Source organism: Nyctibius grandis, chromosome 1 (genome assembly GCF_013368605.1).
Source record: "Nyctibius grandis isolate bNycGra1 chromosome 1, bNycGra1.pri, whole genome shotgun sequence".
Taxonomy (NCBI): domain Eukaryota; kingdom Metazoa; phylum Chordata; class Aves; order Nyctibiiformes; family Nyctibiidae; genus Nyctibius; species Nyctibius grandis.
This window is the reverse complement of record NC_090658.1, coordinates 90,564,093-90,572,095: the sequence shown is the minus strand read 5'-3', so window position 1 is coordinate 90,572,095 and position 8,003 is coordinate 90,564,093.

The window sequence follows — 8,003 nt, the reverse complement described above, 5'->3', positions numbered from 1 at the left end:
GGGGAAGGGGTGGGGGGCTCCTGTCAGGTGCCGGCGACACAAAGGTGCCTGCGCTAGGCCCCGCGGCCTGGACGGCTGCGGCCGGGGGCCTGCTGTTACCTTGTCTGAATGTGAAATAAGGGCAAAGTGCGTTTAGTGGCCTCCATGATGAGGGCAGGGCAGGGAGCGCGCAGGAGTCGGCGGTACGAAGCGGGTGGAGGTGACAGCTGAGGACAAGCCAGCAAGGGCCCCGCAATGCCGGGAGTTGTATTTTGGTGACCAGCTGATTTCCTTGCAGTTGCATAAAAGCCCTTCTTGCTCAAGGAGGGCGGTGAGGGAAGAGGTTCAAAGAACTATAGCTGCTTGTGGGAAGAGCAGAGCTCTTTCCTGTTCAGCTTCCTAATTGAAATAAACTGTGTCGCAGTTCACCCCGGTGGGAAAGCTAACAGGGATTGATAGGCCTGAAAATGTATGTAACCTTCAGCTTTTCTGTATCTAATCCTGTTAATTTAACTATGAACATAAAGACAGGTCATCTTTGGAAGAAAAAATGGGGAATATGCCCTCATAAAATTTTAACACTTTGGTGTTTTTTTAATTGCCTTATGAAATATAAGCTAGCCTTTTTCTAATGGCATTTAAAAAACAAAACAACCTTACTATCATTTTGAAGCAAGTTTTTGCTTTATGTGTTCCCTATGTGGCATAGATTGTTAAATAAGCTATAACAGCATCCAGTCAGTCTAAACACAAATCTGATGTCTGTGCTGGCAATGTGGTTGTGCAGTTCTTGGTGTAAGTGACGTTTTCAGTGATGGGGTGACCTGGCAGAGCTTATCTGTGCAACAAAAATATAAGTAGTAATTGATCATTTGCTTTCTGTAACAGATAGCTTATGATGATTTTGGAACAATTAGGTGAAATTCTCCTTAGGTTTTACCTGCCTTACCTTGGCTTAAAACTAATTGCAGAAAATAGCAAAATGATTCCTCCGCTGTCACCTTTTCTACTGTAGAGGAAGTACTTGGAGTATTTCCTTGGTAAGGAAGATGCTGACGAGTCTTTCTAAAACTAAGACAACTTCTGGTTCTTCATAACAAGGCTCAGGAAATGTACTGATGTTATTACAGTGTTATAATTGTCCTACTATTACTATACTGGTATAACTCCTTCTGCGGACACTCTTCTGTGCAATAATGATGGCTGGTTTTCCATTAATTTAATTCTTCATTTCCATTACATTTCCCTAAGCAGATAAGTTTCCCTGTATTCATGCAACAGTCTTAAGTATTCTTACCAAGCGCTTCACCCAGGAAGACTGAGGCAAAGTTGTTCTTGCAGGCTTTGAATTAAGGAAACCTTGCATGTTTTTCAACATGTGTGTGATGCACTTATTGAGTTTGGAATGCCTTGTGCCCATACAGGACTGAGACAGCCACGTCTGCCTTCATCTGTATTCTGAGAAGTGCCAGTGTTTGGGTGCAATATTGAAAAAAAATTAAATTTTAGAATAACCAGCACTTACCCATTGAACTTAGTATTTTATATGTATGTATTCTGCGTTCAGCAGCAGAAAAGGTTCAGTTACATTAACTCATGTGACACCAAATCCTAAGGACCATTGAGACACAATTTAAGTCAATTAAAACAGTCTGAGGAATCAGGCAAAACTTCATCAAGATAAGCTGCTAGAAAGCAAGCTTTTGCCAGCACAGGCAGCACTATAATTGTGAGCAATTGATTAGAACATTGATTATCCTAATCAACAGTTACTCAGGCTTCATCTGACATTTAATTTGTTGAGCTAAACTGAAGTAAGTCTGATTTAAGACAAAATAAGAATTCACACAGCCCTTTGCAGCAAATTAAACCCAGCAAAGCCAACATAGTTTTGCATGTAGGCAAACCCTAAGGCAGCAAAATGTCCAACAGCAGTGGCAAAGTGCTTGATGGTTGTGAGGGAATATGTGTTTTTACTTTTGTTGTGGCAGGAAACACCATAGGGTCAAGGCTGCAAACCACTATTTATGTTGTTCTTTCTGCTACTTACTTATTATATAACCAATTTGCAGTGTCCCATTATGTGCTACGTGGGGTCCCTTTAAGATTATATATTCTAAGCATATTTTTAAAACAAATAGTACCCACAAATTTTATTAATACCAGGAATGAGAGAGCTTGTTTATAACTGGTGTTGTGCTAGATTTTATTGGATCTGCACTGCAAGCATGACACCTGTTAAAAAGACCAGTCCAGGCACGGGGCAATGTTTTGACCTTTGTACGGCTCTGAATGGGATGGGAAAGTAACCCCGTCAGTGTACTACTTTGGGACTGTGATGGAAATGTCGTAGCTGACCGCATGTTGGTCTTTATGCATTCTCTTTTCTCTCCCTTCCTCTGCCATTGCTCCATTCCCCCATTGTTTTTCATTTTCTTTTTTTGCTGTCTTCCTCTCATTCTCTTTATATACCATGTTGACTCTGCTTCCTTTTCCTTTTCCTTGAGACATCCTATTCATTTGATGCAGGGTCCACATCACAGTCCTTATCTTTTCTTTTATGGCATCTAACCGTATTCCTCCCACTTCGCACAGTGGCTCGTTTCTCATTAACCGGTTGTGCTCGCAAACACGGTGACCACCAGTGGGCTGAGCTGTTTTCTAGGCCTTATTCCATCTTGCCCCGAGTGAGTAAAAGTCACTGTAAGCAATGTCATTCCATTTGAATTGGCCATGAATACTGAAGGTTTCTTACTGATGTGTGAGGCAGATGCTGTGGTTGCAGATTTTGTAGACAAAATGCAGTGGAGGTCAGGACCTCAGTGAAGTGTTTGTGTGGTGCCGAGTGAAAAAGGATTAGTTAAGGTGAAAAAATGGGGGTTAGTGCAGGAATTGTAAGGTGGGAAAAAACAGACAGAAGAAAAATAGAATAGATTTCTCAGTCTGCTTTGCTATACAGTCACACAGATAGTGCTGGCAAAAGGGAAAGGATACACAGGAGCAGGAATGAAAGCCAGAGGTCAGTGAGGGTTAGCTCTGCTGCTTTAGGTGCTGACTTATGCTGGTAAACTGTACCAAAAATTATGATCTGAACCTGCAACACGGAGTGACCTTCAATAGGACAAACATGTTTCTTAGACCTAAGGTACAACGGTATTTCCAGCAGAAGTATATTTGCTAATATAAGAGACATTGAAAACACCTATTTCATCTGAAATACTGTATATAATTCCACTCATATGTATTCAGGAAAGATTAATTAAAACCAGAACTTGTCCAGAAAAAGGTGACTGGACTGATTAGGAAAATAGAAATGGAAAATTTACCTACTGCAAGAAGTAAAGGATTGTTCGTTAATGGTTATTGGCCTAATCAAATAACTGTTGAAGTCTACAGTTTTCCTCTAAAAACACAAGAAGGAGATAAGTTCAGGAGATTTTTAAGATCTATTTTAGTGATGTGGACTGTGTTGATGCAAGAACCGGCAGTTACCTCACCCAAACTGGAAATAAGAGAAAGGTTTATATAGCTGCCAGAGGCATGCGTTTCCAGAGCACTCTTCAGCAGTGGTAGCATGGGTGAAAATAAAACAAAATCAACCTCAAATCTTTAGATTAGACTTAGGCGGTCTTTAGATAAGGCTTAATATTTTAAGAAAAAGGATTGTGTGGTATGGTTGCTTTCAGTGGCACAAGACTATCCTGAATGACCCAGGAAGTCCTTGCAGTCGTTTTGTAATATAAGATGGCAACAACGAAGTCACAGTGAAACTAAACTTTTTACTTGCAAGGAGATGAAGCAGTAATAACCCATTTGAGTCAGTTCACCTATATTCAGGATAATACATTGAGGCTATAAAAGGAAAATTACTAAACTCACTGGTGTATACGCATGAATTGTGCTAACGGACCTGGATGTAGAATGATGAGGAAGCAGTAGTAAAATTTTGCAGCTCTGACTACTGAGATTACTTTGGAAATTTCAGGAAAGTGTCAACACTGGCAAAGTGTGGATTAGTGCACTTTTCCATCTGTTGTCAATCACAACCTTGAGTAGGTTCACCAAAAAAAGTAAAGGAGTATAGGAAGGGCAGTGTTTTGAGATACTGGACACATTACTGCAACCTAAAGAAAGAATGCCTTACATCCCCATGTCCTGCACACCCTTGCCCTCCACTGTCAAACATTTTAATACACATTTGCATTATGCGTATCTGCTGTCTTCCTTCCTTTTTCTCTAGTAAAGATTTCACATTTTTAAACTTCACATATAAGGTTCCCTGCCTGAATTTTGGAGAAACACTGAACCCAAATAAACTCTGCTTTGCTCTTGATCTTAAAAAACTGCCACAGTGCTTTAGCAGAAAGGAAAACTACACTTTTTATACAAAGATTTTTTTTTTTACATAATGTTCTCTTATATCTTTGTAGAACAATTAATTTTTAATAAGTGATTATAAGGGTAAAGGAGCAGCATAGTATTACATAAGAATGGAGAGTAGAATCGAGTCAACTAAAAATACATTGAACTGGAATGGTGAAAAAAATTACAGGTCAAATATTAATCATGTGAGTGATACCGAACATGTGAATTAAGGGCCATTAAAGTCAAACGCACTTAGAGTTGTGAGCGTCTCTCCACTGTTGCGGTGGACTGGAGCCCGGATCCTCTGTGAGCTTACACAACTGTGTCAGGCTGAGATGTAGTGAAGGTCAGGCTTTTCTTCTGTGCCAGTATGTTAGTGAACAAACCAGTGTAGGACACAGTGACAACTGAGTCATATTAACTGTTTCCTACTAATTCCTCAGGTCTAGGAGGAGGTTTGAGACACCATCCATTCCGTTCACTCGCAAGACCTAGCCCTGTAGTTTGGTGTGCACAGAAGAAATGCGCACGTGCTTTTCATTGCAGACCTGTTGCTTCTTTGTAAATTTTGCATAGAAACTCAGTGGAAGCCAGCTGAAAATTGCTTTTTTATTAAACTAAGTTTTCCACAAAGACCAACGAAGAACTGAGGACTTGAATTAAAACCCTTATTTTCCCAGATCATTTACTAATGTCACTATCTGACCTGTCTTTTCCATCCTTCTTTTTTTTCAGATAGTATCTGGCTACATTTTGTTCTCAAAAACCTCCTCTCTCTCTCTGCAGCTGACCTCACGTGGTATGTATGTGCCCTGTACCATCTATACACACCTACTGCTTAGCCTGCTTCTCCAACTCTGATCAATCCACCCCTCCGCTTCCCCATCGCTGCCTCCCGCTGCCAGTCCCATGCAGTACCTCTCAGTTAGTGTACCTTTTCTGTTCATAAAACGTGAGACAACGATCATCTTCCACTGGCAAATTCCCTCCTTGTCCTTTCTCCACCACCGTGGGTAATTCTGTCATCCTCTGAGCTCATTTGCTCTCTTTTCCCCCCCCATATGAACATTGGGTTTAGGCTGTGCTTGTTTTTCTGTTAAATATTTCCAGTGACCCGTTTCCCCACCTCAGACCTTGTTTCCAAAATTCTTCCCAGACTTAGGTCACCTCTAGCCTGAAGATGCTCATATAAATTACCAGCTTTCTAGAAGTTTCTCCCAGGGAATCTTTAGCTTCTCCTTTCCACTCAGTTCAGGTTCTCTCTGTTCCCCATTCTAGCAGATAAAGTTTTCACTACCCTCCTCCCCCTTTTTCCTCACTGAGCAGCAGCATCTCGCCACCGTGGTGCCCCTTCTTGGGTTGCCTTGGGTTGTTCATCCCTTCGGTTTCAGGCCTCACCTTCAGGGCCCTGCATTGTTCTGCTGCTGCCTTAATTCAGGATTTGTGTCTTTGCTCCCACACGTTCTGGTCTAGCCCAGCTTTTCCCTAATAGCTTCCTTTCTTCCCTCCTCCCACTTTCCTCCGAGGGCTTTCATTCATGCTGCCCTTTTTGTCTTCATTCAGATCTCCCCATAAAATGTGCTTCTGCCATAAAGCCTGTCCAGCTTGGATTCCTCTGCTGAAATATAGCCCATTCCTCTATAATAAAAACAAATCCTGTTTCATAACAAAACAAAAAGAACTGAGCAAGAGACTGACTATGCAATTAATTCTTGCCAGTTGCTTTCTGCCAAGAGCAACACGCTTGTTCTTATCCCACTCCTTAGGATTGTCCTCCCCATGCACCTCCTGTTTGTCCTTTTGTTTTCTTATCAGCTTTCGAGTCCTTCCTGAGGGCTCCTGGCCTGATCCTGTGCTCACATTGGAGTGGAGCAAGGAGTAACTCCACTGCAATGAACAGAGCTTTGCCAAGGTGAAATTTCTGTGGAAGGCAAATCAGCCCTTTGTGTTAATATTAGCTAATAAAGCCTGTGCGCAGCTCCAGCACAGCACTCTGGTTTTAATTAATAAGAATTAGCATACACATCTACATACACTCTTCTTTTCCCTTTGTGGGCTCAGCTACTTTGAAGAAAACCTCTTTGTATGTCTTCCTGGTTATTCTATATCTTGACATGAAAAAACCCCGAACGAAGAAAACCCCAAAACCCAAGTAACATCAAACTCCCATGCAAACAAAAGGCTTAGCTGCTGCCGGTGGCAGGGAGCGCTGGGAGCAGCCCTTCCCACCTGCCGAGAGGAGCCAGCTTCCAGCCCGCACTCCCTGCTGTTGGGGAGCCGTCCAATTCCCAGCCCGCTGTCCCTTCCTCTGCCTTTGCACAATCCCACTGCAGTGACCTCCCAGTCCTAATTGGAGCCTCTGGGCATTATTGTATTATTATTATTTAATAGGCAACCACATAAAACACTGGTTGACATTTAAATAAGAGTAAAGAAAGGAAAGCTCTGACTCCTAGGCTGTTTTGTTTTCCTGTTGACTTGGGTGAAAGCAGGAACAGGTTTTCTATACAATACCCACACTCGCACAACACATGCTTACCTGTAGTGTTTTAGAAAAGACACTGATAACATGGCCCCAGTGGGGGTGGGAGGGCCAGACCTACTGCAGCTGTCAATCGCTGTTGCAACATAAACTGTAAATATAGAGACGTAACCTGGACGTTCCCAAATAAAATGCACTAACAGCTTTTCTTGCCTGAGCTATGACGAGCAAGGATTCAGCATGCATTTTCTGCGTTGTTACCCCCAGCATGTCCTTTCAAGTGGTTGTCCGAAATGCACAGCCATCAGGATGCTATTAAGAAGAATAAATGGAAAAGAGGGTTTTATTTTTGCATTTGATTGTAAATTTCAGACATTTCAGAGTGAGAGTTATCATGACAAAAGAAAACGTGGTGTCCTTGCAGTGAACGCAGAGGAGCACAACTCGTTCAATAAGGTTTTGAAAGAAAACAAAGAGCTGAAGGCCAGAACTGACTCCTTTAGAAACAAGTATAAAACGAAACAGGATTCAAAGTGCTTAAAATACTTTGGTGACAAGCAACAAAGAAGCATCTGTTACTAGAATTGATTAAGGAAAGGGAGAGAAAATCTTGAGAACTTTTTAAAAAGTAGAGATTTGATGTGTGGGGAGTATAAGGACAAAATTCTCCCGGGCCATGACTGGAGCCCTGAATCAGCATAACTCTTTTCCTTGAAGAAAGTGAAAAGTAGACAAGGGTGAGTCGTGCACCCTTATTATCCTTTTTCATTGTGGATCAAAGAGGAGGAATTCTTGGGGCTGCCAGCTCTCCACTTTCCCGCAGTGAGTCTGGAGTGCGGGCTGGGTTTATTTCTCTCTGTTAGGTAATGCCTCTCTAATACTCTAAATGATCAGGTCCTATAATGGACTTCTTGTGAGATCTGAATCTTATTTACTGGTTTGTGTGTGGTATAAATGTTTTTAAAGTATTCAGTAGGAGTGAAACATTCTTGCCTTTTATATACATATATGCTTTAATTCTAGGGAGTTTACCCCTCATTCTTCCCACCATTTCATTACATGTTTGCTCTCCTGTATTATATATTCATGCAGTGCCTCACTTTTATTTACATATGTGGACTGTAATAATTCTGTGATGTTTCTTGGAACTTCTGTATGAACATGTTATATAGAGTCA